The following is a 22,956-nucleotide window of genomic DNA, read 5'->3' as shown; positions in this document are numbered from 1 at the left end:
GTAATTAAAATTAATCAGGTTTTCAATATAAGACACATAGTAGTTTGGACTGTATGTATGAGAAAAGAATCAGAAATAAAATAATGCCTAGACCCACAGTAGGGGTGATTAACATCTAAAAACAACCAAAAAAATATCAGTCCATTAATTATCCCAATGTGGCCAGTGATGTTACTGCCCTAGTTGCTCAAACATTGCTATTAATTGTATTTCAGTTCAATATAAGTTTCCCTTTCAACACACATTCTGAAGAATATTGTATCACTAATGTAATAAGGAGTAATTTCTCTTGATCTGACATAATCAAATAATTATCAAACCATAAACATATAGTGTTGTAGAAATTCTTCCTTTAAAACAAAATCTCAGTAGTTAAAATGTAATAGGGCAAAGAATACAGCTCAGCAAACTGCAGCTTTCCTAAGGTTTGCTAGATCTCCAACTCAAGTTACTTATTTTATGGAGAGCAGAAAAATCCCTTCTGCAAATTTCCAATATCATTCAGGTCTCTTTTTTTCAGGAGCAAAATCATAAATGTGTCATCATGACTTAGTGGAAATTAATTTTCTCTAATATTGCCTTCAGTCCCCTGAAATAAAACCTTGGGGAAACATCCAAGGACAATATTTCTGTAATGCAAAAATTCATCAGTTCTTTATTTTCTTCTTTTTATAACCCTGTGGAGCTAATATCTAAAAGACTCTGAAGGATCTTCAATACACAGTACCAAGCTGTTAATTCATTTATAGATATATGACTCAACACTTTCATTCAGAGCTCCCTAGGTGATTAAATCTGTAAAAATAATGAAGATAAATAATTTAGTGATTTTATTTTTCTATTTTTCTCTATAGTCCTTTTTCTTCATAGTAACTGGACATTTTTGCTGGCTGCGGGTAGTCTCAGTTATCTCCCCATATAAGAGTCAAAATAGTTATAAGCCTCAGTAGGAGCTCTTGCCAAAAAGAGTCCAGGTCTAGTCTTCAGCAGTCTTTTAAGAAAGGTCATAGTCACTGTAATTTAGATTCTCCACTGACAGACAATAATAGACACTGAAAGCTGCAGTTTCCTGCTGTGACTATTTCATGATGCACAGCTTAGGCAGTTTATTCAAGGATCTACATGAATGGGCAAGAGGTAGCAAGATAATGTGGGCTCCAAGGATGAGATTCAGCTCACGTAACTGCATTTTGGCAACAGAGGAGTCTGAGCTCCTATCACTGGAGTTTAGAAAGTGATTAACCATCCCCTGAAAATAAGCTTGTATCTCTGATTAGCTTGGAAACTGTCTTAACTCCACTGAATGAACTGATTCAGTTTTTCCAGATTGTTACAGGCACCTAGACATGAAAATCAGTTAAAACCTATATTTTAGGCACCAACATTTAGGAAAGGTGAATCTCTTTAATATAGAGTGAGCTGAGTCCTACCTCATGCCAAACCTCGGTATTCGTATCATACACCTATCTGTGCTGCTTTGTTTTGCTTAGCAGTCCATGGATCTTCATCACAGTTACTCACACATGGACATGCAAAATATGGCACACAACAGTTTCAGTGATTATGTCTTCACTATTCAAATATCTCCAAACCTTGCTGTGAAATTCATCTTCCACCCACTGTAGTATGTCCAATACACAGCTGCTCTTACATGCCATGCTTCCACTCTGAAGGAGCTCAGTTTAGTCAGAGCAGGGAAGACAGCTACATATTCCTTCTATCCTAATTCCTATGCATTAACTCACATTTAAGATATAGTATAATTATCTGGATAGTGACTTCCTTAAGTGAATCTAGGCAAACCATTTTGTGTGCAGTCTTCCCTACTCTGTTACTTCTTATGGCTCCATGAAGTGCAAACTTTGTGTTATAATGACTTGCACAACAAATAAAGCAATAAGTCCTCTTCTAATACAAAGATCCAAGTACTATAATAGTAACATATTAATTTGCTCTTCAGGGAGCTGCAAAAGTCTGTAGATGTTTAAAGATTTTCTCTTAAACCTCAGCTATTCTGCTGCATTGAACAACAAGTAACTGGTAAACAGTTTCATTTGACCTTTCTTTGCATTTCACACTTTTCTTTTGGATTAACCGTTCTTTACTTGATTGTATTTTCTTTAATCCAGATGCTTCAAAAATATTGAAACACATGAAGGAGATTATTGGAATACACCATATACTCCAATGCTACTTCATTTCATACTACAAGAAAAGAACTTTCTTATCATAAAACTGGCCCTTCCCATATAAAGAATATACCAGTTAGAATATTGAATCTGAAAATTATTAAAACCCATGTAGTCAAGTCACCAGCAGTAAAAATATATGATCCTATTTCACTTGACTTTTCAAATAAGAACCATACTCTAGTAATTGTTCTAGAGATTCACAGTATGTATGTGAACCCTGTGCAGTTGGCAAAAAAGTCTAACTCTCTTTCCAGTGTGTTACATTTAAATTGTTTTTTGCTTTAGAGACATATAATGAGGGATAGACTTTAGGTCTGAATACATTTTGGACCAGAAATTCACCTGGATCTTTGACTAAGCACTCCATTTTACATCATTTTAATAGAGAATTTACACCTTAGAAACTGAGAGTACACTTTGCAAAGACAGGAATCTTACAACTATGTTCCTACAACCTCTATTTTTCACATAAACGAGAGAGTCCTGCAAATATAGTGGGGTCGATATGAAAATTTCAACTAAGAAATTTATTCATGGCCAGATGGCATTATTGGCATTATATTAATAGGCTAAATACCTGTCTTAATAAAGACCTGAGTGAGCACGCCGTAGCTTTACAAAAGGGTAAAGGCAATTTTAAATTACTTTATGATACATGGTCATCTACAGCATTAAGCAGAAAGAGCAACACAGATACCTCACTGCTTTTTTGCCCTTCCTGTGCAATAAAAACAGCGGCTGAATGTTCCCATGAACTTGTAACACTGATTTTAAAATTCATCCCAAGCCTCATAGCTTCATGCAGTCCATTCAGCACCAGAATCTCACTGGCTATTACAATACACACCTATGGTTTATGAACCAAAGAGAAAAATATAATTCAGAGGAATATGAGGAAGTATTTATTATGAGAGTGGGATCAATATAAGTGACTTACAAAAACAGAAACCATGACAAAAATTAGAATACTTTTTACTCTTCTTAGAATAGGAATGGCTGCCTCCTAAGCAATATGGGAAACTCAGATTACTTCTGCATAACTATTTAGGTAAGAAAGATGCAGACATGTAAAAGGGAACAATCCTATATTGCCATGATGGTGCACAAGACGAATACATGGTCTTTCTTATCTCCATAATTCTCCTATTCTTTAATTTTTAGAATAGTTTTTTTACATTGTTTTTATAATATAGTATGACCAAAGAGTGCTAACAAACATTTAGCACTAACAAAAAAGTCCCACATTACCTGTGTAACACTGTACTTGTAGGGCATCTGTACTCAACACTGGTCATTGTGCAAATAACTTATATGATTCTCAGTGGCAAACAATGATAGGACAAGGGGTAATGGGTATAAACTGGAACACAAGAGGTTCCACTTAAACTTGAGAAGAAACTTCTGCTCAGTGAGGGTGACGGAACACTGGAACAGGCTGCCCAGGGAGGTTGTGGAGTCTCCTTCTCTGGAGACATTCAAAACCCGCCTGGACACATTCCTATGTAACCTTATCTAGGTGTTCCTGCTCTGGCAGGGGGATTGGACTAGATGATCTTTTGAGGTCCCTTCCAATCTCTAACATACTGTGATACTGTGATACTGTGATCTTAAGGTCCTTTCCAACCCTAACTATTCTATGATTCTGTTTTTCTGTATTTGGGTATGGTACTGTTTGGCACATTTTTCCCCAAAACATGCTGCCAGGTGTTTTCTCCAGTTCCCTTCTTGTTTTTCTCCAGAGCTATGTTTGGTTAGCTTTCAGAGTATAATTGCAAAGAAGCAGGTGATACACAGACATAAGACTATTTAATGTTTAAGTAAGTGCGGCAGTAGCCTGGGTTAATGCTGTCCACAAGAGAATGGCTGGAACATGAAGATATTTTGTTAACACATTTCTTCCAGTTGTTCTGCCTGTTCACATGCATGAAGAACAGCCATGATACTTCTGGTGAGAGATTAAAGAAATGGCCTTCTGCGTATTGATTTTCTAGCCCACCTGAGATATCGTATTCAATCTACAAGACATCTAAAATATTGTGACTGTCATATCATTGCTACCAATACATATGGAAGGTGATTGCTAGAAAGAAGAAATATGGTCAAATTCCCCAGAGCTGGCTGATAAGAACTGTACAGATCTGCTGTACAAACTTACAGCAGCAACTAGGAGCCCTAGTCACAGACTATGACAACATTGCTATGTACCTTGCTGCCAGAAGAGAATTAAGAACACTTCTCCTACTGTAGAACTGTACAGATCTGCTGTACAAACTTACAGCAGCAACTAGGAGCCCTAGTCACAGACTATGACTACATTGCTATGTACCTTGCTGCCAGAAGAGAATTAAGAACACTTCTCCTACTGTAGAGAGTTAGTAGGGAACAGAAAAGAAGGAAAATCTTTTTGCAGTGCTTCAGGAGTGAAGGTTTTCAGCTTGAGTCATGTCAAAATGAGAACTCAAGCACAGAAGAAGAATGAAGCAAAACAGTGATATTTAAGAACCAGCAACATGATCAGACTGTTTCATGTAACAGTTGAATATAAACAAGGTTAAAGAGTATTTTTCTTTCCTCAGAAAGAATATGGTAAATTAAGTGCATCCACTTAATGTATCTGTAAAATGACAGCTTTAAGCTAATGACTATGTAATAAATAACAGCAACACTCATATTTTTGCTGAAGGACTTATCTTCAGGAAAGATACACAAAGACATGCATTCCCTCTCAATCAAACATGTAAAGCATGAGGATAATTTAGATTTAATAGGCTACGCCATGTTTTAGTATTTCTTCACATCATAAGGTTTATTAGGATTTCAGCAATAATTATCTTCTCATTCCTAATGGAACATAAAATTATACTACTTACGTATATCTTTCATGAAATATTTATAGTGCATCATGTAGTTTCTGATTAGTTTTCAATAAAGTTCTTTTAAATTCAAGTACTTTTTCGGGTTTTTTTTGGAACAGACTTCACTAGTTTCCAGCTGAGGTTTGCAGGTCAAGAAATGTCTGGTGCCAGAGAACTTTGTCCTAGGACTTTTCATACCTTGCCACTTGCATTTCTATGAGAAATGAGGGCTAATGCTCCAACCTTCTGACTCAGGCTCAGAAGTAGGCACTACTTTTTCCTTTTCAATCACGTGGGAATTTCAGGGCACCCAGCCAGCATAAACTTTGCCTTATTTTGGTTTGATTGAGTTATATGTTATATATTGAATTACTTATGTTGGTGTCCTCAACATAAAAAGGACATGGAACTGTTGGAACAAGTCCAGAGGAGGCCACAAGGATGATCAGAGGCTGGAGCATCTCCCGTATGAAGATAGGCTGAGAGAGTTGGGGCTGTTCAGCCTGGAGAAGAGAAGGCTGCGTGGAGACCTCAGAGCAGCCTTCCAGTATCTGAAGGGGGCTACAAGGATTCTGGGGAGGGACTCTTCATTAGGGACTGTAGAGACAGGACAGGGGGTAATGGGTTAAAACTTAAACAGAGGAAGTTTAGATTGGATATAAGGAAGAAATTCTTTACTGTGAGGGTGGTGAGGCACTGGAATGGGTTGCCCAAGGAAGTTGTGAATGCTCCATCCCTGGCGGTATTCAAGGCCAGGTTAGACAGAGCCTTGGGTGACATGGTTCAGCCTGAGGTGTCCCTGCCCATAGCAGGGGGTTGGAACTGGATGATCTTAAGGTTCTAACTATTCTATGATTCTATGATATTATTGGAGGCCAAGCACTGTTGCCTATTCAGTTTGTTCAAAACTGAATGTTAAAAGCTAAGATGACAACTATGCAAACAAGTTCTTTCAGCAAACACAGCAAAGCTTCACTAAGAAGCCACTGCTTCTGCTCTCTAAGTTTAACACCAGTTCTGGAAAGAATAAAAGTCAAAAAATGCCAGAAACAGCAAACTTTTGATCCAGCAAGGCTCAGGGATATTCTGCTGTAAATCCCTGTCACATGTTAAACTTTTTCATCTGCAGGCTGAAGTTACTTGTGGCCAGCTAATAGCTACTTATTCTTGTGCCAATAGCATCCTCAAGCACTTCATTTTAATGTTGATCTTTTATAAAAAGTAAATTGAATGTTATTTTCTGCTTCTATATAAAAGTTTGAAAATTGATTGTATTCATCTTGAGTTGTGACTAACATCACGCTCTGATTATAATGCAATACTAACATTAATTCACTGTTATGTGGATATAGTCTGACTTTGATTTGGTAACTATAGTTTAATCTCACTTTGTCAAGAAGCACCTTTTATTCTACGCTTGCTTTAGCTTATTTTTGTTGATTCAAGTTTAATAAAATCTATAGAAGGGTACCCTGGGTTATAGTGCATTCAAAGAGTGATAGAGGCCAAAGTCCCTAGTGAATTGCACTATGTTTAATTAGGAACCTGTTCGATCTCCTCTAAAATTAGACTTACAGTTCTTACAAAATCATACACTGCAGCTGTTCATCTTGTACCTGTTCTTTTTCCTTTCCAGCAATTTGAAGGGATTTGAATGATAAGGAAAAAATATTTAACAGGAGAAATTATTTCTATTTGGTTTTCCCTCTCATGGGGAGAAAGTACTAAAGATTTGTGTGATTAACTTTTCCAGGAAGCAATCAACTAATTTCCTTTGACTGGATAAAACTTGAAACTCACCTGAGTCATGCAATAGCCCTTGGGAAGATTTACTAGTAAATAGCTCAGTGACTGTTCTGAGACACTGTTCCATAGATGCCTTTCTATTCCTTTAACACATGTTTCAGAATGTGTTTTCCATGCATAGCCATTGTATTGCTTAGTCGTAATTACTGAGGTTGAGGAATAGTGCTTTCATTTCAAAATATTTCAGATCCAGGCTTTTCTTTTAATATTGCCTAAGTGTCAAGTAAACACAGTCTTATTCAGTGCAGAAATACACTTACACTTTAAGACTGTGAATCTTAAAATAAAGAAAGCTCCATTTAAAACAAACCCAAAAGATTCAGTTATGTTTCAGAACATCAAGAAACAAATCTTCATAACTATCAGCAATGACAACTATCAGCAATGACATCAAATTCCAAAGAATAAACTGCATCAACGCAAAAGAGCTAAGAGAGGGAAAACAAAATGCTGATGTAAATGATTATGAGACTTGAACTATGACTTTCATGTTTTCCCCTTCTGATATTTCTAAGCCTCATTTGGTAGATTATGATGCCTAGATAAAAACTATAATTCCATATATAATTTATGTATGACTTTTCATTGCTGGAGCATATTTCAAGGAAACATATGGAGCTTACTGTATCTTCTAAGGAAGCATTGTCATGCAGTGTAGTATTTGAAAGTCTCTGTGGTGAGAATGTGTTGGTTTGGATGCTGTGTGACCTAGTGAAAGCTGGTTTGTATTTATCAATTTCAAGACCTATCACCCTAAAACTTCATCTAAAAAGCAAAAGCAATGTGCAAATGACTGTTTTCATATTTCATGATTATTTATTCTCTCACTGCAGTTATTTTTTCTACTGCTGCAAACACCTTTGCATTATTTTCGAATTCTCCTCAATCCTTTTTCTTTCCAGACTTCAATCCAGGGAGGAAAAAGTCATTTGAAATTTTCACCAGACTATCATGTTTTATTTGAGGTTTTGATTTCATTTTACAATTAAAATAAGCTTGAACTCAGGAAATAAGATTCTAAAAATAAATACCTAAATTGCACTTACATTCAAATTAAGCCTCAGGTCCTGTATTTGTGCACTAACCTTCTCAGCCCACATGAGAATACATTAATTGCCAGCATTTTATACCTTTATAAGGTAAATTCCCACTTTTTTTATAATGAAGATCAGGAGGGGAGAGTTTCATTCTCTTGCATCTTCCTGCTACCTACACTTGCAGCTACCCAGCTTCAAGCCATTAAGCTTCCATTCCATTCTGCTGGGTGCAAAACCTGCAGGTAGCACACCTACTGTATTTGGCTGATTTTTATGCCTTTTTTAACCCAGTACTCTCCCCACATACCCTGCATTTTGCTGGGCTTATTTTCCCTGTTGTTAGATCTTGCTTTGTTTCTTAGTTATAATCCCACTACACCAAGTCAGGCAATTAGCATAAATATGCAGCATTCTTATTCATTGAGCAGCAATTCAAGCTTTTCTGTGCTCCTGCTTCTTGCTGCCATTGACTTTTTCATGTAGACCTTCCCAATGTATTCTTTTCTGACAGCAGCACATCAATCATGCTTTCATGCATGGTATCAGAGACTGCAATCATTCTAAGCCTGCTTTTGCTTAGCTCTATATCCTGTTCTTTTGTTACAACATGCAAAAGGTCAGACTGATGTAGCTCTTCTGCACAGATTGCTGTTTTTCTTCAATAGGTCTTTTAACTCATAATATGACTAAGAAACCTAAAAACCAAAATCAAACTGAGAATAAGATTTTTTTCTTCGTTTGACCAGGGACGTTATAATCTGGGGTAAAATAATGCACCTCAAAATGTTTTGAGCATACTAGACCCATGTAAGAGATTCAGCAAAACTATGCAAGGTCCATGTAAAGATCCAAACAAATGAACTCTGGATTTTACAGACGGTTCCTTCTGCCAGCCAGGAACAAAGGATTCAGGCTCGTAATGATGAAGGAGAATGGAAGTAGCATGGATGTGAAGGACCTCTTGTCAACTGAATGGAAACCAAAGGAATGAGACATGCTCATAGGGAAGAAAGGGTGCACCAGTATCAAATTAGCATACAGTGGCTCTAGCTGTACTTTTATAATACAGGTTGTAGAAACAGCTCTCATCTCTGAATTTGTTCTACAGTCATAAATCTATTTCCATAGGATAATCTCTTTGCAGCATACACTCTCTGAAATATAGAGCACATCAAAAGTGCGAAATTGTTTGTACTCTGTGAAATGCAGCTATGCTACACCAGTAAGAAAAAAATACAGGTAAACTAAAGGACAACAAAATTAGCGGCTACACAAAATACAGCAAAATGAAGAATAGCAATGGCAGCTGTTCCAGACAGTATCCTATGTTGATATCCTATGTTACAGCATCTTGTTGGCAAATAAATAATTACTCTGATAACAGCAGTGCGGAACTTCAGCCATCTACTGTAGATCACAGTACATCATAATTTACAAATGCAGAAGCACTAGAACAGATGATCTTGTTTAAATGTCACCTTGCTACTCAGCTGCTTACTCTGCTTTATGCTCCAGGTCTCATCTCTTTACTTGAAGGACAAAACAAAACATTTTTTAATTGCATTAGCCTAAGAGCCCATGAGAAACTGAGCCAAGTTTTCTTTCCTCTCAACAAGTTTTGGCAGGCTTATGAACTGTGTAGCAGGTACTAAGAATAAATAGAAAAGCTCCACTGAAGTCTGTAATATCTGATGATTTACAGCCATTGAGGACCTCAACTGGATTACAAATTGCAAAGTCATTTCTGTCCTTAGTTATAGTTATGCCACCTCACTGCAGAATGAGTTTCTACAAGTGGAGCTTAGAGTCTAACTGACCTTACAGCATATTTATGGATGGTGATGATGCATGAAAAGGAAAGGATTTTTCTTGGCTTTCACCTCCATCTGAGCTTTCACTTGGAATATGAATACTTTTTTTCTAACTTGAATACTGGTAGCAGAATTTTTAGGAATCTTCCACTGAAACAGTGAGCTTCAATACTGGAAACCTTCATATGTCTAAGATGCAGCTGTGCATTCTGCTTGTTTGCAAATACTTGTGCAAACAAATATCTCAAACCACTCTTAAGAAACTCCAATAACTTTACACTTCAGTAAATCAACATTTCAATAAGAAGTTCCCTGACTAGTGTTAAAACTAGTGAAGATTGAAAATATGTTTTCTTGCTGAAACTGTACAGGAAACCTGGAATTGTTAGGGAATGCAAACACATCTGCAACATTTTGAATAAGTCCACTGATTAAGTGTACTACCAATATTATGATTAACCGTGTTCAGTTCAACATCTTTGTCATTGACATGGACAGTAGGATTGATGGCACTCAGCAAGTTTGTGATGACACTAAGATGTGTGGTTCGATTGATATGCTGGAGGGAAGGGATAGAGTCCAGGGTTGGTATTTTTTTTCAGATGTGGGCTACTGATTGACTAAAATTGGTACTTTTTGTTTTATACTGTTTAAGAATATTAAATAAGACTAGATTTGGACTTACAAATAATGAAATAAATATATAGTGATTCAAAATTAATAACTCATTACAGAAATCCAGAAAATAATCTAATTAAACTGTATAATGACTTGACCTCACTATGATCTAAGACTTCAGAATAGGAGGGAAATACCTTGTTGTGGTAATTCCAGGACATCTTTTTACAAAGCATTATTCGTGGATGCCGCAGAAACAATTACCCTTCTAACAGGAAAGCTTCAAGTTATTTCTGTTCTCATAGCCATGTATGGAAAGGACAGATATAAGCTATACATGAACAAAGGTATGAACACAAATGGCATCATATTTGATATGAAATTTTGGCTTCCTATTCTGTTGACTGGGCTTCATTCCTTTCATGGACGTAATTATGAAGGATTTAACCAGACAGAAAATAGCATACTTCAGTGACATAGGGCGTCAGCTATAAACCAGACAACCAGAAGTTTTCTCCTGGCTGTGCGATGCTGAGCAAATTACTTTGTCCTTCTATTCTCTAAAATATCCAGGTCAAGTAAAATTCTATTCTTGACCAGCTTAAGGAATTAGCAATAACACCTCCACATTAATTCATACATACTGCCTTTAAAATGTACTGCCCAAATGTTTCTTTTTGATTCACATTACATCAGCTAAAATACCCATACGGTTTCCTTGGAGAGATACACTGAACTTTTTTCCAAAGTAATATGGGCCAGCAAATAACCACTCAACTTTCAGAAAACTTTATGAATCAGAAACACTGGCATTTCATAGAATCATAGAATAGTTAGGGTTGGAAAAGACCTTAAGATCATCTAGTTCCAACCCCCCTGCCATGGGCAGGGACACCTCATGCTAAACCGTGTTACCCAAGGCTCCATTCAACCTGGCCTTGAACACCGCCAAGGATGGAGCATTCACAACTTCCTTGGGCAACCCATTCCAGTGCCTCACCACCCTCACAGTAAAGAACTTCTTCCTTAATCTAACATAATCCTTAATCTAACATAAACTTCCCCTGTTTAAGCTTTAACCCGTTACCCCTTGTCCTGTCACTACAGTCCCTAATGAAGAGTCCATTCCCAGCATCCCTATAGCCCCCCTTCAGATACTGGAAGGCTGCTATGAGGTCTCCACGCAGCCTTCTCTTCTCCAGGCTGAACAGCCCCAACTTTCTCCACCTATCTTCATATGAGAGGTGCTCCAGTCCCCTGATCATCCTCGTGGCCTCCTCTGGACTTGTTCCAACAGTTCCATATCCTTTTTATGTTGAGGACACCAGAACTGCACACAATACTCCAAGTGAGGTCTCACAAGAGCAGAGTAGAGGGGCAGGATCACCTCCTTCGACCTGCTGGTCACTTCATAAGTGTGTCAAGGTCCGTCTGGATGGCATTCCTTCCCTCCAGCATATCTACCGAAGCACACAGCTTGGTGCCATTGGCAAACTTGCCGAAGGTGCACTCAATCCTACTGTCCATGTCACCGACACAGATGTTGGACAAGACGAGTCACAACACTGATCCCTGAGGGACACCACTCATTACTGGTCTCCAACTGGACACTGAGCCGTTGACCACAACTCTTTGCGTGGGGCCATCCAGCCAGTTCTTGATCCACTGAGTGGTCCATCTATCAAATTGATGTCTCTCCAATTTAGAGACAAGGATGTCGTGCGGGACAGTGTCGAATGCTTTGCAGAAGTCCAGGTGCCTGACTTAGCATAATCTGTTATTTGTTAAAAAACAGACAAGTGGTGGAATCCCCTTGGCTTCTATGGAACAAGGGCAGATGGCTCCCATCTCCCTGAAAAAGTTTTATTTTCTTTTCCTCCTCTCCAAAGGGAAAACCAGGAACACTGTGGCAAAAACATACTACACACAATAACAAGTTCTGGCTCTTCATGAGGAACTGATACACTGTTTGAAGAATAGTACTTTCTCAGGACTGAGTATTGAGGTGTTTACGGGATTAGAAAATGCCTGGAACACCACCAGGATATATATATATATCTCAAAAATATTTAGAAGCAAATTTGCTTTCAAACTTTTAGGGGATGGGGTGAATCCACCCTAAACAGAAATCCCATTGGGTAGCCTGATCTAAGTCACTGATATAAGTAATAAGCAGTGCTGAAATGTTTGAATCCCTCGCAGTTTTGTACAATTATGGAAAGATATCCCATATTTTCACTAACACAGATGAAAAGCAGAGTTCAGCACGACAACCACTGGACTTCCCAGCAGTTTGCTAACACACACAGACGTGGAGAAATCTAAGAAACTTTGGTTCTCTTCTGGGCTCAGGAAAATCAAATTTTATGGTGGGCACGCATCCAGTTCTATTTCCTCATAAAAATCTGCTTTATATCATTACTTTTCTGTCTCTCTTCTTTGTGTTTCTGTGCAGTTTCAATCTTTCTTAGCCACTCAGTTCATCACCTCCTTACCTATTATTTACATCTGGACTTTACTCATTACTGACACCTAAACTCTTTCCTCCACATTTCTCCATCCAAACTAATTCTCTTTGTGGCTCCAACAAATGAGGTTCTGCTCATTTTCCTTCTGCATAAAGTCAGGGAAGATTTTCTGCACAGCACACATGGGAGCAGAGGGAAGCTAGAATCTTTATTTCAATACCCACTCCAGGAAGGTAACAAAAACAACAGTCCCAATTTGGATGGGTTGGACAAATTGGCCCAGTAAGAGATAGAAGAAAAGTCCCAATTTTCAATTAGATTGTAAGGAAAGTGGATTGTAAGGGAAAAGTCTTTCCTTTCCATGGAAGGTGGTCGTGAATCATTTTTGCATGAGAAGAGCAGGAATGCATAGAGTTGTTGTATTTACACAGTATCACAGTATGTTAGAGATTGGAAGGGACCTCAAGAGATCATCTAGTCCAATCCCCCTGCCAGAGCAGGAACACCTAGATAAGGTTACACAGGAATGTGTCCAGGCGGGTTTTGAATGTCTCCAGAGAAGGAGACTCCACAACCTCCCTGGGCAGCCTGTTCCAGTGTTCTGTCACCCTCACTGAGAAGAAGTTTCTTCTCAAGTTTAAGTGGAACCTCTTGTGTTCCAGTTTATACCCATTACCCCTTGTCTTATCATAGTTTGCCATTGAGAAGAGCCTGGCTCCATCCTCATGACACTCCCCCTTTATATATTTATATACACTAATAAGGTCCCCCCGCAGTCTCCTCTTCTCCAAACTATAGAGACCCAGCTCCCTCAGCCTTTCCTCATAAGGGAGATGCTCCACTCCCTTAATCATCTTTGTCGCCCTGCGCTGGACTCTCTCCAGCAGGTCCCTGTCCTTCTTGAACTGAGGGGCCCAGAACTGGACACAATATTCCAGATGCGGTCTCACCAGGGCCGAGTAGAGGGGAAGGAGGACCTCTCTCGACCTACTGACCACCCCCCTTCTAATACACCCCAGGATGCCATTGGTCCTTCCTGGCCACAAGGGCACAGTGTTGGCTCATGGTCATCCTGCTGTCCACTAGGACCCCCAGGTCCCTCTCCCCTACACTACTCTCTAACAGGTCGTTCCCCAACCTATACTGGAACCTGGGGTTGTTCCTGCCCAGATGCAGGACTCTACACTTTCCCTTGTTATATTTCATCAAGTTTCTCCCTGCCCAACTCTCCAGCCTGTCCAGGTCCCGCTGGATGACAGCACAGCCTTCTGGCGTGTATTTGTTCTTCAGATCACAATATGAATTTCCTAGAGCAGAGCTGGCTGTAAAGAAGAGCTAGCATTAATCTGCGTAACCTCAGACATGCAACTATATTAGCCATAGCTAAACTAACATTACATTAGGACCTAGGTTTAAGCATTTTCTCCTTAAATTGTGGTTAACTTTAGCTTGGCATGCATCTAACCAACACTGAAGTTAATAATTAGAATTAAGGGCTAGTCATGCGTAAGTGTACTCTAGTAGTTTAGTAATATTAGATGATAAAGCTCATTTGTTTAGCTGGCAATAACTTTCCTCAAGCGCATCCTATTATATTGGGATTGATAATGTGGCCCCTATGGATAATCTGAGTCATTACTGCACAATGAAGCCTCCCAGAGAACATAAATTATCTGATACAGGACATTATTGTATTATTCATGATCAAGTTGTAGGGAGAGGAGCAGAGAGAGAGAAGAGAAATTCTAGAAATAATTTCAAAAAACCCAAATATGAACATATACTTGATGAGTTTGGGGTAGGACCATAAACTAATTTTAAATGGATTTGACAGAGTTATATAAAATATAAAGTTTTCTTTAAAAAGATTAAAAATTGTAATTTCCACCAGTTTTTTCAAAACAATGTAAAATTAAAATCTTTTAAAAGATGACACTGAACTACCTTTTGTGAACAAAAACAGTTCCACTTTAAAAACTCAGGACCTGTCATTTTTATACATTTGTATACAGGCTGACCAATCTTTAAAAATAGTTTTCCAAACACCTTCTTTCTTTTTTTTTTTTTTTTGTTTTTCCTGTTTTTGCTGCCCAACGTTCTTAGCAGAAAGCACAGCTGAAGTTACACACTTCCTTCTGCAGTGACAGTACAATCCCAATTAGCAACACAAAATCTCCCCTTACTGGATTTTTCACTGAAGTTCCAAGTAATTTTTCCAGTGTAGAGATGGTTGTCATGCTTCACGTGTTGTCCTTAGCTGCTGGTTGTATCCTAGTGGAGGGAGGAGTGTTTGAGTCCTCCCACACTTCTCTTCCAGAGAAGTTTCCAGAATTGTTTGCCTTTCAAACTTTCACAGCCCATCGTCAAGGAGAACTGTAAAGACCTGATTTTTGGTGCAGTTGAAGTGATTGCAGAAATCCCCTCAAGGGTTCTTCTGTCAGCAACCTGAAGTGTCAGTTGTCTCCAGAGAGACTTGCAACAAAGCTTTAGTCAGCCCACACAAGTTCAAAGAGAATAGCTCTCTGCACAGGATGATGTTTATCTAGGGAATAAACACTTCTTTGTCATGCTGGAACATAAAATTTCAGAAGCAGATACTCCATTATTAGAGTTTTGTTCTGCTAGAATTGTTTTAAGCATACACAGCACAACTACAGTTCATTTCCATGTGGATGAACTACAAAGATGCCACCGAAGAAAGATTCATAGAGATAGGTAGATATAAACCCAAAGCAAACCAAACAAAAAAACCCAAATGCATGCCATTGACGTATTTTACAATTTAATCTGTTTAGTTAATCACGATCATTTAATGGATAATCACAAGATATTTAATGGATAACCATGAGATATTTAATGGATAAGGTATTTGGAAACTATTAGGAAGAAATTCAATCAATTGTGCCTAATACACTACAGAACATTAGAGGTCACAGTATTAATACCCAAATCAAAGCTACCTTAACAACAGCTTACAGAGAACAATGATTGTTCCTTAAACTAAAAAAATGTTATAGAAGATTATAAGATTCCAGAAAAAAAAAAGCTTTATGAATAGACAGAGCAACAGGCCAAACAAATGAAATTCAACACAGAGAGATGTGGACAAGCAAAAAACCAGCTACGGTGGCAATAGGAAACATAGAGTCCCTCTGATCAGATGTAGAAGAAAGATTGGGGTTGTCATGGTTTAAGCCCAGCCAGTAACTCAGAGCCATGCAGCTGCTCATTCACTCCCCCCACTTATTCCTCCCCTTGTTCCCAGAGAGATGGGGAGGAGAATGGAAAGAATGTAACTCCCATGGGTTGAGATGAGAACAGTTTAATAACTAAGGTATAACACAAAACCACTACTGCTACCACCAATAATAATAATGATAACGGGAATAACAAGGGAAGAGAATACAACCACTCATCACCTGACGACCAATACCCATCCTGACCCGAGCAGTGATATGGCCCTTCCAGGTGTCTCCCCCAGTTTCTATCCTGGGCATGATGTGCTGTGGTATGGAATACCTCTTTGGTCAGTTTGGGCCAGGTGTCCTGTTGCTGCTTCCTCCCGGCTTCTCTTCCTCCCTGGCAGAGCCTGAGACTGAGAAAGTCCTTGATTGGAGTAAACATTACTTAGGAACAACTAAAACTATCGGTGTTACCAGAGTTGTTCCCAGGCTAAAGTCAAAAACACAGCACTGCACCAGCTACTTAAAGGAGAAAAATGACTGCTACTGCTGAACCCAGGACAGTGGTACATATAAAACTGGGACAAAACTAATACTGAATATACAATAACACTTCAGTTAAAAGATCTCTAGAAATAGAAATATCTAAAAATAGAGAATAAAAAATAGAAATAAAAATTTGAAATGTACTTTAGGAAAACTATATTGGGTTAGATTATCAATAAATGCATGTATATTCATCGACCTCAGTAAGCAGGAACTTTAATATAAGAAAGTGTCAATAACATCTTCAGCAGTTTCCGGTCAAAGCCTAATGTGTTTTAGTCACATGCTGAAATACTTACACTTCATTACTTTAATATTCTGAACATAGTGGCTTAAAGATGTAAAATTCAATTTTCTAACAAGAGCTGTGAGGGTGATATATTGAATAAAGAACATGAGTGATGCTGACAGTAGTCCTTGTCATGCTCAGACTTGCTCTTAAGGTCAGTGATTAGCTTTACAATTCAACACCCTAAAATTCTGAGTTGGCTAACTGTGGAGAAGTTTTGGCCAAGTCCTTCAATAGATGGCCAGGAACTGAAGAGAACCTGGCCTTCGAAATGACCGTGAACCGCTGAGATTTCTGGAAAAGAAGCCTGAATGATTTGGAAGATAATTTCAGTGTATTTTTATGGAAACAGATCATGGAGTAACATGGATTATTACAACAAAAATAGTCAGAAGAAGCAGATGAAGGAATAGGCATGCCTTTATAATACAGTTTAAGCATGGTTTTGTTTTAATTCAACAAATTTTTCTATCCCTCCCAAAATCGTCAAATATTTACACATGGTAAATCCCCCTCAAAGGTTCAGTCTGGGTTTGTCTGCTGGTAGTCCCCCAGATGGCTATGGAAAACAGGACCTCCCTTCCTATTCAGCATTAGGAAGTAGACATACATCCTTTTTCCCAGCTAAGGTTAGGCTTGAGAGTGTAAGAGCCTGAGCAATACCAGTGCACATACCCATGGGAACACACGTGGTTCAACAGAAATAACAAAAACCACCAAGACCAGAACTTAGAGATTTTGAAAAGTCACTGTCAAAGATTTAGAGTTTCTCCCCCCTCTTTTGATTATTTGGAAGAAATAGCATTTGTTCTGTTTAAAATCCTATAAAATAGAAATAAATTTAATTTTTAAACATTTTTATTCCTCAACTTGAACTGTTGAAATAAATTCTGATAATCAAATTGGAAGAATTTACAAGAGAATAATAATGCCAATGTAATTTCCAGGTGCCTCAAAAATTTCAATACCCAAGCATTTTTGACAAGAATTATTGCATTTTCATTTTCACATATTAAAAGTTCATCTGTAGTAGGTTGCAATTCTTATGAACAATGCTACCATATTACTTTCAGAAACACTGGTTTCTGTATAAATCAAGTAACTTTGAAAGTCAGGTTTTATCACAACTCCAAAAAGCAGTAACACAAAAAAAGATATTTTACAAACCCACAATACCTGTATTTCTATTTCTAATTAAAACCTGTCTTGTAGTTAATACTACGTCTGCAGACTAGTTTTGAATTGCTATAAGTGCACATCTGAATATGTATATAATGGAAATGGGGCAACCAGAAGCAAGGAGCTTTTCAAGCTTTTATAAATAGCAAGTTTAAAATATATCAACAGATGTGCTGAGGATTTTTTTTTTTTTTAAAAAAAAGTGGTGCTGAAAATGTAAAAGAAGAATTAATGTGTGATTTGTAGAGTCATTATACTTAATTACATTGGCACTGGTTTATTATAATGGCTGTTTTAAATGATTTACTAGATTTAGGAATGTTAATGTCCACAGCCTAACCCAGGCTCTTCGCAACTGTTTTATTTCTAGTATATAACCAACTACACAGAAGTATTGTAGGGATTTCTGTTTGGTTTGATTTTATAGCAATGAAATACCCAAAATCATCTAATCTCTGCAGCTGGAAGAGTCCTTACGCTTATAGAGACTTGTGCTTAATGAAACAGTAACTGGCACTGTACTGTCCATGCAAAGTGCTAAAAAGAATGTTCTGTTGACTGTGGCACCCTAACACCACTTTGAAATGCTGATGGAGACATTTATTACTTATCTGAGTTCTGTGGCCAAGACCAAGCTCAAAAGAGCCCTTGAGTCTATCACATCAGAGACACGTTTTCTTACAATACTGTCTCTTCTAGTAAAATGACTGCTGTACTTGTTTGTATGGGAAACATGATTGACTTAGCAGATGCAACCTATAGAATAGACACAGAAAGAGACTGTGTGAATTGTTTTGGTACTACATTCTCCAAGGCAAAAACTGAAACAGAATGAATTTTCAGATTCATTGTATTTTTAAAGATCTGTTTTCCTTCATATTTAGGATATTTTATTCTGTTCACAAAACCACTAGATATTTTACCAACTTATATTCTTGTCCTTTAGGTACAAATGTTCATATCCTAAAACTTGAGTCATATGATGAAAATTTTTAACAGTGCTTTTATAGCAGCTACAGTAACAGTTTGGGAATTAATACTTAACTCAAGGCTAGAGAACAGCAATTATTGAGCTGGATTGATTCAGAAGGAGCAAAATCTGCCTAACAATTGCTTCAGCAAAATAATTACTAGACAACAGAGAATGTTAGAAAAAAAAGAAGGTAGCCTTAACAAGAATCATGCTTTTGTAAGTGTGTTACAGAGAAATTGGGTTATTCATCTCATCAAAAGCTTGAGAAGGGACTTGACTAGTGTGGGAAAGTACCATAATGAGAAGAAAATACAGGATCTTTTAGGAAGCTGAGAAAAGCTTCACATGAGCCATTTGAATAGATGTTTGAAACAATTCTAAATCTGTTAATTAATAGACTATATCATCTAATGTGTTCAGGCCCCTTCTTCAGCTAACCTGTCCTAGTGGAGGGAACTTCTTCCCTAAGGATGACCATAATTTTAAAACAGGGGCTTGTCTACCAACACAAAGGTTATGTCCTTCTTTCTATGAAAAAAACAGACCACCAAATCTGTAATGTAAATGTACTCATATGCATTGCTTTAAGTCCATTTCAGTAGAAATCTATGGCAATTGTTATGTATTAGTACATGCATTTGTGCGTATACATTAGTACAATGTATTTTTTCATCCTGGCCATATTATTTACATGGTCTTTATAACTCCAGTGCGGAGTACAAATGCTATTTCACTTCCACTTTTCATTTGCACTGCCTTGCTTGATCTGTGCGCTGGATAAAGATCCCTGTTATAAAGAACTCCAGGTATCACTAAACTGATCATCCTTGTGTACATGTGACGTTTAAGCATTCCATAAAGAAAAAAACTGTGAATCCAAAATAAGAGAACAAATTCTGATTTGGAAAGTCACCTTATGTAAATGTCAATTACTATTTGATTATGTTGATTTGGGGAGTTTCATAATGAAAGCAGTACATTTCTTTTTAAACAGTCCCACTTTTAGAGGACTTCAGTAAGACGAAGCAATCAGAATAGCAGATTCAGTTTACTTAGTCAGGAGATAAAAGCACAACTATTTCTCATTTTAAAACTTGCCACAGTAAGTGAATTGGATTGAAGACAGTGTGAACAGCACTGGAAGCAATCTGCTAAAACATCAAGGCACCCTCAATCAAGAGGCTGATGTTCACAACTGAGTCACAGAAACATAAGTAAGAGAATTTTAGTTGCATAAGTATTTTAAAGCAAGCCAAGTCTGAGTTCAATGATACCAATACTTAAGAAGTTATATCACAATACAATCTATAGAACATAGAATCATAGAATAGTTGGAAAGGACCTTAAGATCATCTAGTTGGAGTCTTGTAGAGCAGTGATACTGCATTTTTAAAATCCAGCTATTTATTTCATCATGTCACAGATTTTTCTTAAGTACTTACATTCCTTAAAAGCATGAATCACATTGATTTCAAGTGGTGGTTTTATTTCTAATCACTCAGGTGCTTCTAAAAATCTCACTTTCTAGCATAAGTTTCTTAAATATACTCTGCATGTTTTGGATAGTTATTTCACCCAAAGAGCTCCTGAATATTTTTTTAACCTCACTTTTACAAGTGCAGTTGGGTTTTCTTGTTCAAAGGAACATGATTTACATTACATATTACCCTTTGAAATTTAAAGAGACCAGGAAAAAAATCTAAGAGAGGTAAGCCTCACCACCCCCTAAATAACCCCCTCCCAAAAAATATACCTAAGCAGAGAATATACCAATGAATATGATGATTTAATTAGGAATGTCCTTTAAGGTGGGTCTGCATTTCATATAATGTGTAGTTTAACAGCTTTGTTATTAATCATGCCTTAATGTAAGCACTTTGAAGCTGTTGCTACTCTGTAATGTTCATTAAAAACAGTCCCTATGGGAATCACCAGCTCATTTCATTAAAACTCCTGCTCGCTGTTAATTGCTGTTAGGAAAACATGAACAGATTAACTGTGTTTTAAGAGACAGTGAAGTAAATTTACATGCTGGTATGTCTAACTGTTGGGGCCTAACAATGTTTCTGATAATCCTCTGGTGTTGCACTGCACTATACAATAGTTGGCAGCACTAGCCTATTTTAATCAGTAACAGTTGATGGTCCAAAGATTTAAAAAAGACAGTATGGTTTGCAAACCACAGTGTTTCTCCTACTAGCTGAGACAAAGTATCATTCTGGGTCACGGGCAGTTAATTTTTAGGTTTTAATGAATCTCTAGTGTGAAAGAAACTATGCTCTTTAACAGGGATGATTAATGTGCATTAAGTGAGCAAATTAAAAAATACAGGTTATTTTTACTATGACAGTGGCATAAATAGGACATGGGATGCCTTGATGTTGAAATCAAGGATTTACCATAATTCAAAGAGGTATGTGACTTTGAATAATTTGTAATAACATTCAGTTAAACTAGAGTAATAAAGAAAAGACCACTTACTTTAAACATTCTCATTTAAAAGTTAGCAAATAGGCTCTATGGAGTAGAAACTTCCTACAGCACGATTTGCCCAGGAATGTTTAAGCAAAAAGAAAAATTTTATTTTAAATAAGAGAATTAAGTATTGTTTGCAACAAATATATGTTTAAAAAGAAAGTTATTGTCTTTCTTGCAAAAACCTACAGTACGACATGACATTCCTGATACTTAACTGGGCATCATCATAGATGCTGTTGTGGTTTAAGCCCAGCCGGCAACCCAGAACCACACAGCCGCTTGCTCACCCCCCCCCCCCCTTCTTCCTCCCCCCACTCCCAGAGGGATGGGGAGGAGAATGGAAAGAATGCAACTCCCATGGGTTAAGATAAGAACAGTCCAGTAACTAAGGTATAACACAAAACCACTACTGCTACCACCAGTAATAATAATGATAAAGGGAATAACACGGGAAGAGAATATAACCACTCACCACCCTACAACCAATACCCAGCCTGACCTGAGCAGTGATGTGGGCCTTCCAGGTGTCTCCCCCAGTTTCATCCTGAGCATGACGTGGTGTGGTATGGAATACCTCTTTGGTCAGTTTGGGTCAGGTGTCCTGTCTCTGCTTCCTCCCAGCTTCCTCTCCTCCCTGCCAGAGCATGAGACTCACAAAGTCCTTGCTCAGACTAAACATTTGAGCAGTAACTAAAAACATCGGTTTTATCAGCGCTGTTCCCAGGCCGAAAGTCAAAAACACAGCACTGCACCAGCTACTGAGAAGGAGAAAAATCATAGAATCATAGAATAGTTAGGTTGGAAAGGACCTTAAGATCATTCAGTTCCAACCCCCCTGCCATGGGCAGGGACACCTCACACTAAACCATGCCACCCAAGGCCTCATCCAACCTGGCCTTGAACACCGCCAAGGATGGAGCATTCACAATCTCCCTGGGCAACCCATTCCAGTGCCTCACCAATGACTGCTACTGCTGAACCCAGGACAGATGCCTAAATAAAGTCCCCTATAAGATATTTGGCTTCAATTCAAAAATCAAAAGGAATTGGGTAAAGAGTAATCTGGGAATATATTTACATGGCATTAAAGAAATCATTATTCTCTACTTTACTAGTGCACTGAATCCTGAGGCTCACAGAATCATAGAATGGTTTGGGTTGGAAAGGACCTTAAGATCATCTAGCTCCAAGCCCCCTGCCTTGTGTAGGGACAACCACACACTAGACAAGGTTGCTTAAGGCCCTGTCCAACCTGGCTTTGAACACTGACAGGGATGGAGCAATTTTTGTATAACCCTCTGGCTTTTTGGGGAACAATTCAAATTCAGATAAATGTCTAAAAATTAGCAATGTGATTGTCATTAGACTTACTCATCATTAGTCACTTGATCTCAAAAAAAAAAAAAAAAGGCAACTTAATGGGTAACAAAGGAGTGGGATACTAAAGATGCTGGGACTGCTTAGTTTGAAAAAGATAAATCACAAAGGAAACACTAAGAAGTATAAAACAGTGAAGGTAGAT

This window comes from Psittacula echo (genome assembly GCF_963264785.1).
Source record: "Psittacula echo genome assembly, chromosome: 7".
Classification (NCBI taxonomy): Eukaryota; Metazoa; Chordata; class Aves; order Psittaciformes; family Psittacidae; genus Psittacula; species Psittacula echo.
Note: the sequence above shows the minus strand (reverse complement) of the source record.